Here is an 11998-nt window from a genome sequence, read left to right as displayed (position 1 = left end):
AGGATGCAGAAGAGGGTGAACCACCAGTCGTCGCTCCTGAACCTGCTCTGAGATCCTCATCACGACCCAACAAAGGAGTTCCGGCTGACAGACTTACCTACTTTGCAAGGTCGTCGCTACCAAGCGAACCCGCATCGTGGAATGAGGTACTGCAAATGCCAGCAGATGAGGCAAGTAAGTGAAAAAGGGCAGCACAGGAGGAGCTAGATGCTCTGTACAAAAACAAAACATGGACTTTAACTAAACTACCAAAAGGCAAGAAGGCCATAGGTTGTAAGTGGGCATTCAGGGTAAAACAGAACGAGAATGGTGAAGTACAAAGGTACAAGGCCAGACTGGTAGCAAAAGGCTACTCACAGAAATATGGATAGGACTATGATGAATGTTTTGCTCCTGTTGTGAAACACGCCACAATTAGAATGCTTCTAAGTCTAGCAGCATCCAGGAACATGGACGTTGAACACTTAGATGTTAAAACTGCATTTTTACATGGGGAGATAGAAGAAGAGCCTTACATGACACAGCCTCCAGGCTTCACTAATCCCAATACCAAGCATCTCGTTTGCAAGCTTCAGAAGGGTATTTATGGCCTGAAGCAGGCGGCCAGAGCGTGGAATAAGAAGTTAAACCAAATACTTCTTGACCAGGGTTTTGTTCAAGGAAAAGCTGGTCCCTGCCTATACACAAGACACAGAAATGGGAGGAATGTGTATATACCGTACTTTGTTATGTGGATGATTTAATGATTTGCCACAATAACAAGAGGGACTTTAATGTTATTGTTTCTCAACTAAATAAGAGAAGTAGAAGTGAAACATCTGGGCAATGCCAGCTACTACTTAGGAATATAGATCGAGAGAGAAGAAGTTGGGAGCTTTCTTCTAAGTCAGAACCAAAAGATTCTAGGACTGTTGGAAAGCTTAGGATTGCAAAATGCCAATCCTGCACCTACACCGATGAAGACAGCTTTCCACAAGCAACAAGAACCCAGTGATCTCCTGCCAGAGAACAATGAATATAGAAGTGCCGTAGGAAAATTGTTGTATCTAGCCATCACCATTAGACCAGACATTGCAGCTGCAGTGGGCATTCTATGCAGAAAGACAAGCACGCCCACACAGAGAGACTGGACTGGTGTCAGAGGGTGGGAAGATACCTAAAGGGGACCATGCACCTAAAACTAAAACTGCCAGCCACTAAGAATCCTAGACTAGTGGGATTCACAGATGCAGACTGGGCAGAAAACATTGCTGAACATAAGTCCACTAGTGGCTATGTATTTTTCTATGGGGGTGGAACAGTGAGCTGGGGAAGTCACAAGCAAAGTACAATAGCACAGGACTCTCCAGAAGCAGAGTATGTGGCAGCAACAGACGCATGTAATGAGACTGTGTGGCTTAGATTATTGCTTGAAGACATGGGTATAGACAAACCAACCCCTATACAAATCTTTGAAGACAATCAGAGTTGCATCATACTTTCACAGTCAGAGAAAGTAAGTGGCAGAACTAAGCACATTGATGTAAAGTGTCATGTGGTGAGAGAGTTGCAACAAGGGTTAATCAAATTAGACTACTGTCCCACAGGAAACATGACAGCGGACATCTTCAGGAAGCCGTTGTTGAGAACCAGTTATCAAGAACTAAGAGAAAAACTAAAGACTGTGGGACACAGAGACATGCAAGGTTGAAAAGAAGTGGTGTTGGAAAATATGGGGTTTCAGCCAAGCCTGTCTCACACGAGCACAAAGTGAGGGGTGGCTTCACTGCGGCCTAGCTTTGCTGCTTTGTGTGGGAGGGGCTTGGATCAGGCCTTTTTTCCAGTTTCCCTGATTTTCTTTCTCTTCTCCTCATGGCTCTCCATGAGGTAGGAACAAATCCTCTCTCCTCTTCATGGGTTTTGTATTAACATTTAACAACCCCCAACAATTTGGGGTATTTATTGCCTGTTGAAAATGCTAACATTCTTCCTTTCTATTTCTGAACCATTTAGGGTAGCTTGGAACATGATATTTACACTTATCATTTAGCAAGGGAATGTAACAATTAATTTAACAAAGACTATGTGTAAATAAAATTCACAAAAGGTCAAGGAGACATGCAAACTGGTTTGTCAATGTTTTTATTCTAAATATTTATATAGGCAACAAGAAAAAAAATTCAGGAACAGAAATATAGAATTTAGGGGGATCAATTACAATATTGAATTAGATTATAAACAGATGTTTGGATTGATTATAATTTTAAATATTTTCTATTTTTAAAAATATAATTCTAAACTGTCTAAATGTATGTCCACAATAAACTATTTTAATTTAAATTATTTTGGATGGGTCATGTTCCTTTATGTATCTATTCATGCATTATTCTAGTTAACAGGTAACAATATACCTGTTGCCCTTTGGTTGGCTTCATGTGTGTGCTAAACCATGATTTTATTTTTATGTTTTTCTGAACAAGACACAATTTGCAGGATTCACATAACGTATCAAGCCACAAACAAATATTATTCTATAGCCATAATCCTTGGTTTAAACAGACTCAAAATGGAAGCCAGATATTTTAAAGTTTTAAATTAAAATCATACTAAAATATCAGCTTTTATCCTGCCTGCTAGTTCTTTGCTGAATCAAAATGTCCCAATAAATCCTATTTATGAGATTTCAGCAAGTATGCATAATCTACAGACCAAACCTCATTGTTGCTTATTTAACAAATCATTGTTAAATAAGCCATTACTTAGATGGTTTGCATTTTGCAGTAAACCATAGATTGATAAAATATGGTTTAGTAAATAAATCTCCACTAATTTGCATAATATCCAGACCTGTAAACCATGGCTTACAAATCGTAATAGCTTGAGACACAATTAAGCCAAAATTAAAATTATCACAGAGTTTAGCAAGTCTTTAGTGCATGTGGTTTTAAAAGAAAAGAAAAGCTTCAGTCTGAGATAACATGGTGATTTTATTTTCTTTATTCAATACATTAAATAAACTCAAATCTTTATTAACAAAAATTCTACACCCAACTATTTAGTAAATAAATATAACTAGTTATCAATTTCATGTCAGTGTCACCCAATTCAAATTGGTGAAAGCTAAAAGTGAAACTGACATTGCCACATCTTTTTCAAGTATCTTCAAGCAGTTTCCATTTGCTTTTTCATCTAATTTTCTGTTTAAGTTTTACCAGAAATATTTTAAATGACTGATACCAGTTAAAAATTACCTTAACACCACCTTTCTCCTGCTAGAAGTAGCTAGGGACTCCAGCCTTAATACTTTTGAAGGAGCCAGAAAAGTACAATGTAATACAAAACATTTCTGAAATAACCAATCACTTATTAAATGAGAATATCCACTTGGCTATACCAATATCAAACAAGTATTTTTGTTCAGCCTTTATTTTAAATGCAACCATTCCACTCTCAAGATGATCATGATATCTTTTTCTGGTGATAGCTTACTTAACTCCTGCCATATTTGGGTAATAAACTCAGCTAGAAAGTTATCTGAGAAGATCATGCTGTTTAGTTTTATTTTTATCAGTCACCATGATCTCCCAAAAAGTTGTGACTAAAATTACTTCAATTTCTATAACTAGCTAACCAGAAGAGGAAGACTGTAAATAACTATCTTACATTACATATCTTACATTACAAAGACATCTGTACATGTAAACATAGAATGAGGACCGCAGTGAATGCAGCAATGTAAAATAATGTTAAAATTGTACAAATAATGATGTATTATGATCAATAATCATTTATCAGGATTTTATTCATCCTTATTTGGACTCCAATCTTCTACAGTTTAGTTTATTTTTGTTGTTATATTTTAATTTCTGAAGCTCTTGCTGCATTTGGAAAATAGGTTTAAAAATCACATCTTATTACTGAATAATCATTGAACTAGTTAACCCAGATTTTGATACCATATTCCATAACTTTTGACAGCATCTATGATGCATTTTAAATTCTGGGGGGGGGGAATGCCCTGAAATTACGTATCAAAAAAGTGTAATTCTATTATACAGCATACTGAATTCATGCACTGAATCCAGTCTAACTGGCTGGGCTTGCATAATACCACTAAGCCGTAAAACATTGTTTATAAACCACCATGGCAGAATTCAAAAACATACTAAACCAAAAGGAGACTTGCATCAGCATCAGCACGAGAAGGAGGGAGACTGAAGTAGGAGCAAGACAAATAACACTGTTACGAGAAACCTGGCAAGAGAGCTCTCTCAGCAGTATGCAGATGTGTCAGCCGGTCAGGGTAGACCAGACTAGGAAACCAAAGTCATGCATGCTAATATACTTTTATTACAAGGTTACAGAAACAGAATCTTGCAAGTCTGGGTGTGCTCCCCCCACCCCGCCTCCCTTTATCTTTGTGAGAACTAGGGAGGGTCTTGTCTGAGGTATTTACTTGGGTTACACATTTCTGCCCTGGACTAAGCCCTCTTTTATTTGACCATTGTACGGGTTGTGGCTCTTCCCTTTCCACAAGGTTATTCCTTATGTCCATTACAAAATGTGTGAAAAAGATTTATCACAGGATTGTATTACAAAGTTCATCAAGACCAAGAAAATGTCAGCAAAAACTGTTTATTGGATTGATTACTTATTAAGGGAGAGAAGGATGCAGTCCCCCCAGCATAAAACATTCAGAGGCTCATTGTTTTTCCCAGATAGCCTATGTTTCCAATTGGTCAGCTATTCGGAAATTCAGACATTCCAATGTTTTCCTCCTGGTTATTTGTTTCTGAAGATTTTCTGCACTATTTTGGACACAAGACATATTCTTCCTGGTATCCCTTTGTCTGGGTCAGCAACAGATGGGCAGATGCACACAAACAGTTGGTCTGAAATGAAACAGGATCAAGGCAGACAGAGAAGGTGGTGAAAGCCATGGTTGGTGGAATGAAATTTAAAGCAAAAGATGGAAAGTGAAAACTAGATTTAAAAAGTGAAGACAGCAGGGATTTATCAACACCTGAACTGGTATGGTGTGAAAGATGATGATTGAGCACCAACTGGAATGGAGGTTCATGTACTGGGTGGAAGAGCAGCTGGTGGAGGGAAAGCAAAAGGTTGTTGAGCTCACCTCCATTTTAGCAGCATCAGGTTAGGAGATTGAACCGTCACCTGGGTTGGGAAGGCTGAGCTGCCATCCATAAGCATCTGGTGTAAATGAGAATGGTCAGAGGGGCTGGAAGGCACGAGCAGCTGCCAGAAGTCCTGCGGGAAGTCTGGGCACCTTTAGAAGGCAGGATTACTGACTGGACTATCAACAAGAACCTTTATACTGTACTCATCACAGAGCAAGCACCAAGCAGTTACGGGTGAGAGACAAACTCAAGAATGCACACCCCCAGAGTGAGCTTCCCCAAGTAGGTGGGGAATCCTGCCCTCATCAGCCCTAGTGAAAGTGGGAATGGGGGAGGATGCAATAGGGATATATCCTTAAGGAAAGGAATGGGAAAGGGTAGGTGGATAAATGAAAGTGAGGATGTATAGTTGAAGTGGGAGACTTAACAGGTGTGAGTGACTGGTAGCCAATGAAGCAGCTTGCCTAGAAAACTGATGTGTGGGACAGTAGATGAGAGGGAAGTTGGTAGATGATGGGGACTGGGCTCAGAGATAGCTGTCTTGGCTTGAGAGATAAGGGATAGAATCTAAGAGAGAGTTATGGAAGAACAGTGGATTTATTTCAGTGGTGATGAAGAAAATATGATGGGAGGCACTGGGCAACCCAGAGCAAGTGCAGCCTGCAGTTTGGTGCTGGTTGCCGTTTCTAGCACAGTGTCCTCACACTGGGGGTCAGGTGAGCAGATTGCTGGAAGCCCTGGCTTCAGGCTGCTGGTGATAAATTCCAGCTCTGTGTAATAAGACCACATTTGGTCATTATTTAGTCATGGATGAATAGGCAGAACTAGTGTGTGTTTCTGAAACCTGGTAGGGTGGCAATGTAATACTCACTGAAGTCTGTTCTCCCAAGTTTTCTGAGCTGTATCAGCCACATGCCAAGGTGAGGAGTAGCAATGGTCCTCTGAGAAAGTTTGTAGCAACTAAGGGTGTTGCTTCTGAGGGCCCTTATGTGATATAAGAAAGAATGGAGAATTCTCCTTGTGTACTTCCCACCTTGCTGCATAGCAAAATCACTTCCTGGACTCCTGCACTTTGTTACCAGGCTGATGTTGGACTGTCCCCAGCTTTTAGTGCTGGGGGAATTCAATTTCCATGCCCCGAGATGGGGTTCAGGGACAGTTCAAGAATTAATGGCCCCCACTAGCAATTATGGGTTTGTCTCAAGTAATCTCAGATCTGATGTATGTACGTGGTCACACACTAGACCTGGTCTTCACCTCTGTGCACTGCTTGATTATCAGAAATATGGAGAATGTGATGGTTAGTCTTTTGCCATGATCAGATCATTCCCTGGTTCATCTGAGGCTAGTTGCCACATGAACCTCCACAGAGCAGGGGGATTCATTAAGTTGATTCTGTCCCACATGCCTCATGGATCAGGATGGATTTAAAAGGGCACTTGAGGAGTTCTCTAGGAATCAGGAAGGCAGTTCCTTGGAGTGCCTGGTTCAACTCTAGAATATAGTGGTGATCACAGCATTTCACAAAATTATCCAGTGGCCTCTCTGTATATGCCACAGAAGCAGCAAAAGTTTACACCATGGTGGTCAGGGTAGTGAACTGTGCCACAGCAGCCTTGTTTAGGGTTACCCAATACTTTTTTGAAGTGAGAGTAAAGAAGGTTGCCCCACAGGATGAATAAGCTTTGAGGGCCACGTTTTGCTGGAAAAAAAATAATTCAAATTTACCCAAGTCTAGACTCCATGGGCTCTATGTTGATGACAGAGGTAAAGTCTTGTGATGCTCTGTGGGATTAATTCCATCCTTTGGATTCTGAGGAAGTAGATAGGGTGCTGCATAAGCTCTGCCACCTTGGAGCTGAACCCTGACCTGGCCTGGCCCCTTCAGCAGATGGAAGCATAAGTGCTGAATCTGGGAAGTTGTCAATGCTTCACTAATGCCATTTGCCTTCAAAGAGGAAGTGATGCCCTCCATCTTGAAAAATCCCTCCGATCCAGCTGTATTGGACAACTATTATCCAATGTCCAATCTTCCCTTTTGGAAAAAAGGCTGTAGAGATAGTGATAGCACTCTAGTTACAAGGGGCCTAGAAGGACCAGAACCCTTTCCAGTTAGGGTTCAGGCTGGGCATGGGACAGAACAGGATTAGTCACACTGGTGGACAACCTGTATCCTTCCAGAATGTGGCAATATAAAAAATATTTTGAAAAAGAAGGAAAATAAATAAGTAAAACTACATTATAATTTACTGCAGTGTATGAAACCAGTAAAAAAACTGTAAATATTTTGTTTCATTTATTTATTTATAAAATTTATACCTTCCTTTTTTACTGGTAAACAGCCCTCTCTTAAGTCTATATTTAACTTTTGACTTTCTTGGAACAACAAAAATCAAGCACTAGTTTCTAATATTTTAAAAATTAATTTAAAAAAAAATAAAAAAATACACATCCATCTTGTGAAGCTCATAGGTTCATATATAGATTCCTTATCATGGGAAGTAATAGTTCCATTTTATTCTGCTTTGGTCAGACTCTTCTTTAGCTTATATTTATTTTATAATAGTTTTGTTTATTGGCTTTATGAACGGATTTTATGATTTGACTAATGTTTTGTCTCATAGGTGTAAACTGCCTAGAATTGGAAAATTAAGCAACATATTTGGATTGATAAATAAATAAATAAATAATAAACAAGCTGTGTCCACTTCCAAATACCACACTTTAAGAAGAATTTAGAGGAACCGAAACAGGTGCAGAGAAAGCCAATGAAGATGATCAAGAGCTTAAAAGCTAAATCCTATGAAAAGAGATTGAACATATTGGAAATGCTTAGCCTTGAAAGATGTCATAAAGAAGAAAAGTTTCTATTTTCTATCATTCTAAAATGCAAGACACAAAACAATGGTTTTAATGATAGGAAGGCAAGTTCCAATGGGCTCTCCTTTACTGAAAGTAGTCAGGTGAAGAATAGATAGCCATCTGTAGGGGAGCCTTTGATCTGGATACCTCCATAGAGCTCACTGGCTTTTTCCAACACTATGTTTCTAAAAATGGCAGAGATTACTAGTTTCGATGGCTCTTAATATCAAAGTGCCTTAGTATATCTTTATTAGCAGCTAACATAGCTGTGCCAAAATGAGGTCATATTTCCTATTGTCTGTCCTGATTCTTTCAGGATTCAATTTCATTGGGCGACCTCTGGTTCTAATATTTTGGGAAGGGGAAAATAGCTTCTCTTTGTCCAGTTTATCCAACCATGCATAATTTCGTGAACCTCAATCATGTTCCCTCTCATTCACCTCTTTTCTAGACTAAAAAGCCCCAAATGTCACTACCTTTCCTCATAGGGAAGCTGCTCCAGCCCCATTGATTATCTTAATTGCCCTCCTCTGACACTTCTGTAGCTCTATTACTGTATATCCTTTTTGAGGTGCAGCAACCAGAACTGCACACAATATTCCAGATGTGATCGCACCTTTTATAAATGTGTATATATATATATGTATGTAAATGTGTGTGTGTGTGTGTAGCATTATCATATTGGCATCTCTATTTTCAGTACCATTCCTTATTATCCCGAACATGCGGTAGGCCCTTTTTACAGCAAATGCACACCATGTCAACAACTTCATTGAACTGTTTACCATTACTCCAAGATTTTTTTCCTCATCAGCCACTGTTAGCTCTTATCTCATTAGTTTGTATGAACCTTGAGGGATCCCGCTAGTTACATCCCTCCATTGTGAGAAATGTACATTTACTCCCACTCTTTGTTTCCTATTCCTTAGCTAGTTGCTTATCTTCAAGGGGACTTGCCCTTTTATTCCAGGCTGATAAGCTTACTGAGAAGTCTTTGGTGAAGGACTTTATCAAAGGCTTTTTGAAAATCTAGGTACATGAGATCTACTGGCTCACTCTTATCTACATTTATTAACACCCTCCAAAAAATTCTAGATTAGTTAGACAGTACCTTAGACAATCAAGAAATGGAGAGCAAGTCAGTCAGTCAATTATCTTATAAATGGCAACTTAGCTCAGGTGGCAAGTAACCTGTGAAGAAGTATTTCAAACTATTCACTGAAATTCCACCTTAATTAACTCACTATAAATGAGGGTAGGAAATTCCTCTTACAGTTTCCAAGATTCTGTATTTACCTCAGACTAGCATTAGATGCCTTACTGAAATCTCTGTAGTTTTCTATCTTGCTTTCTTGATTTTGCCCAGCTGCCTAGGACATGAAAGATAAAAAAGAAACCCAAAATCTATGAAAATATGAAAAGCAACAGAAATGTTGAGCCATATGATTTGAATAATCAAGGGTAAAGACAGTTCCAATCCCTTATCTAATAAACCTAGGAAGATTTACCTGTTTCATATAATGAAAGCTCGAACATCATAATATAGAGGAATGAAAAGTATTCATGTATTGTTCTATTTGTAGACCAGAATCTTTATTACTGATTTTAAAAATCAATGATTTCAAAATCTTCACTTCAGTTTTAGGCACTATATTATAATATTAATCACATTTAATCCATTCTGATCTGTCAAATACAATACTAGTTGAACTGAAGAGAAGGATGTCTTCCCTACGCCTATTACAGAAAACAGTGAAATTGATGTGTGAGTATAGTCTGCCCTACATGTCTCATTTATACCAGCAGAAAACTTTGGGGCATTATTCTAAACACCAGTAAAGTTTAATTGACTGAAGAAATGAAACATAGTATTCTGGCTTGGGGATGGTGCAATCTTTGAAATTAGGACCAAAGCTTTCTCTGGTGGAGAGCTCCTAGAAGTGGCACCCTTTTACACTAGCATGGATCTGATTAACTTAATTCCACCCACCCTTCAAAAGAATCCCATAGTGTGGGGAGAGGGAAGAAAAAAAATGACACTTAGAAGCCAACTCTGTTTAACTAGACTAAATATGGTTAACAGGAATCATAATACATTATTAAAATTCAGCATGGTGTGAGTTTTTCTATTACTCTTACAATACTGGACTTCAGGGTCATCCATTGGATGTCCATTGGAGTTAGGCAGCTTATAAATTCAAATTAAAAAAAAATCCAGTGAAACTAAATGTAAGAAGTTTAAGGATCAGTAAGAGGAAGTACCTTCTTTGCCCAATATAAAGTATGGAATTTACTGCCGTTTTTAATATTGGATGGTTCTGAATTCCTTATGTCATCTCAGCCTAAAACAGAAAGCTAACTTTAAAGTTATCCCTTTCTTATGATCTCCAGTGGTGGGAAGCTTGAGTAGAGTTTACCAGACCTGGGTTGCAAAAATCTGGGGGACTACTAGGTGGCAGCAAAGCTCTATGGTCTTCTGAATTTTTGCAGTCCAATATACTCTAAAAAAGAGATAAATACTCTGCAAAACCAAGGATGTGATCTTCCTTCCCTGCTACCCTAACACTAATCTATAACCTACTCATTGTACCCAGGCTATGTGTGAAACAGGAACAGAAAGTCTCCCTCCCACCCTATCCATGGTTGCTCAGATTCACCATAGTTCACCATAACATTTTTATCTAAAAAAAAAAGGGAAGTCATAGCCTATACATAGGATAAAAGTAGCTCAGGCAACTATCAAAGATGGCTGTTGTCCAGGATAGACTTTTTTTTTTAATTATTAACACTAGATCTCCAGGTAAATAACTTATCTGTGATTTGAATCAGTCTTGCTGTGTAAATATGCCCACTGTGGCATACATTGTTTGGCCTAATAAGCTTTGGCCTGATCCAGCAGGATTCCTTCTGCAAGCTTATTATAAATTGTGTGTGGTTTATCACAGGAGTTATTACTTACAGCCCTCTGATTTGTTAGACAAGAACTTCCATCATCCCTGATTATTAGAGATACCAGCTCACACTAATGTGAGTTTGGAGAGAACTATTTTACAGCATTAGCAATGATGAAGTTTGTTTTCTTCTACGTAAAAGCTGATTGGTAAAGGTATTTTCACCATTATATTTACTGAACTCTCAAGATTAAGTACTATGTTTCAAGAACCTACTAAAAATATGTACTGCCTAATGAACAAGTATCGACTAAACATCTCTTAATAACTTTGGAATTCAGACATATGTCATTTTTTAAATGCATAAACTGGTGAACATTTTGGACGTTCTTCATTTAATTTAAAGCAGCCATCTCATCCCACTCAACTGTTGCAATAGGGCTCCTAATTTAAATCCCATATTGCTAGCACAGTATGTCCTATCACTGTTAAAAAGTTATATACTCGTATCACTACATATCAGTGGATTAGGAGTCAGTGTACAAAGAACAGCAAAAGCCTAAAATCCGTTTCTGTTAATCATCTAGAAAAGAACGTTGAGAAATTTACAATAAAATACAGGAATTAATTCATTTAGATTTCTTGAAAGAACAAACTCAAAAGGACATTCTCAAATCTTCTTTTCTGTATGGAGAAGTATCACACGTCATTGGGTTGTTTCCAGAGGAACCTGTGTAAGACTGCTTACAATCTTTTACAGCGTAATCCTGCCCATGATTACTTACAAGGGAGTCTGCCGTTTTCAGTTGAGCCGGTTCTCCTATAAATGCGTCAGTCGGCTTCGTTTTTAAGGTTCTACAATAATCTTTGTTATTTAATTCTCTTAGAATACGACTCCGTTTGTGTTTGATCAAAAGTAAATACAGTTTTTAGCAGAGCTTCCTACTGGGTTAAGGAGCATAGGACAAAAACCCTTCATTAGCCGACATTCCTACTTAAAAAGATAAAACGAAACACAGCATTCAGATGGGCGTAACCATCACCTAGATCGCGCATGTGTGTTGCGTCAGGTAGGTTTAACTTCCTTTTCACTGCATGCTGGGAAATGTGGTTCCTTGCCTAGTAGAT

At 38.5% G+C, this 11998-nt stretch overlaps 1 long non-coding RNA gene across 1 annotated transcript; it reads right to left on the bottom strand.

Annotated features, from left to right (window-relative positions):
• Positions 1-222: 222 nt before the first annotated feature.
• Positions 223-11984, bottom strand: LOC112540097 (uncharacterized). The gene is made up of 3 exons (XR_003084165.2): positions 11656-11984; positions 9276-9349; positions 223-4871 (listed from the first exon to the last, which is right to left on the bottom strand). It is a non-coding gene; the product is annotated as an uncharacterized LOC112540097 (long non-coding RNA).
• Between the last annotated feature and the right edge of the window lie 14 nt (positions 11985-11998).

Source organism: Python bivittatus, unplaced genomic scaffold (genome assembly GCF_059951505.1).
Source record: "Python bivittatus isolate LINGU-HERP-01145 unplaced genomic scaffold, Pbiv_v1 ctg000350_np1212, whole genome shotgun sequence".
NCBI lineage: Eukaryota > Metazoa > Chordata > Lepidosauria > Squamata > Pythonidae > Python > Python bivittatus.
The sequence above is the reverse complement of the archived record's forward strand: the minus strand, read 5'-3'. Positions and strand labels throughout refer to the sequence as shown.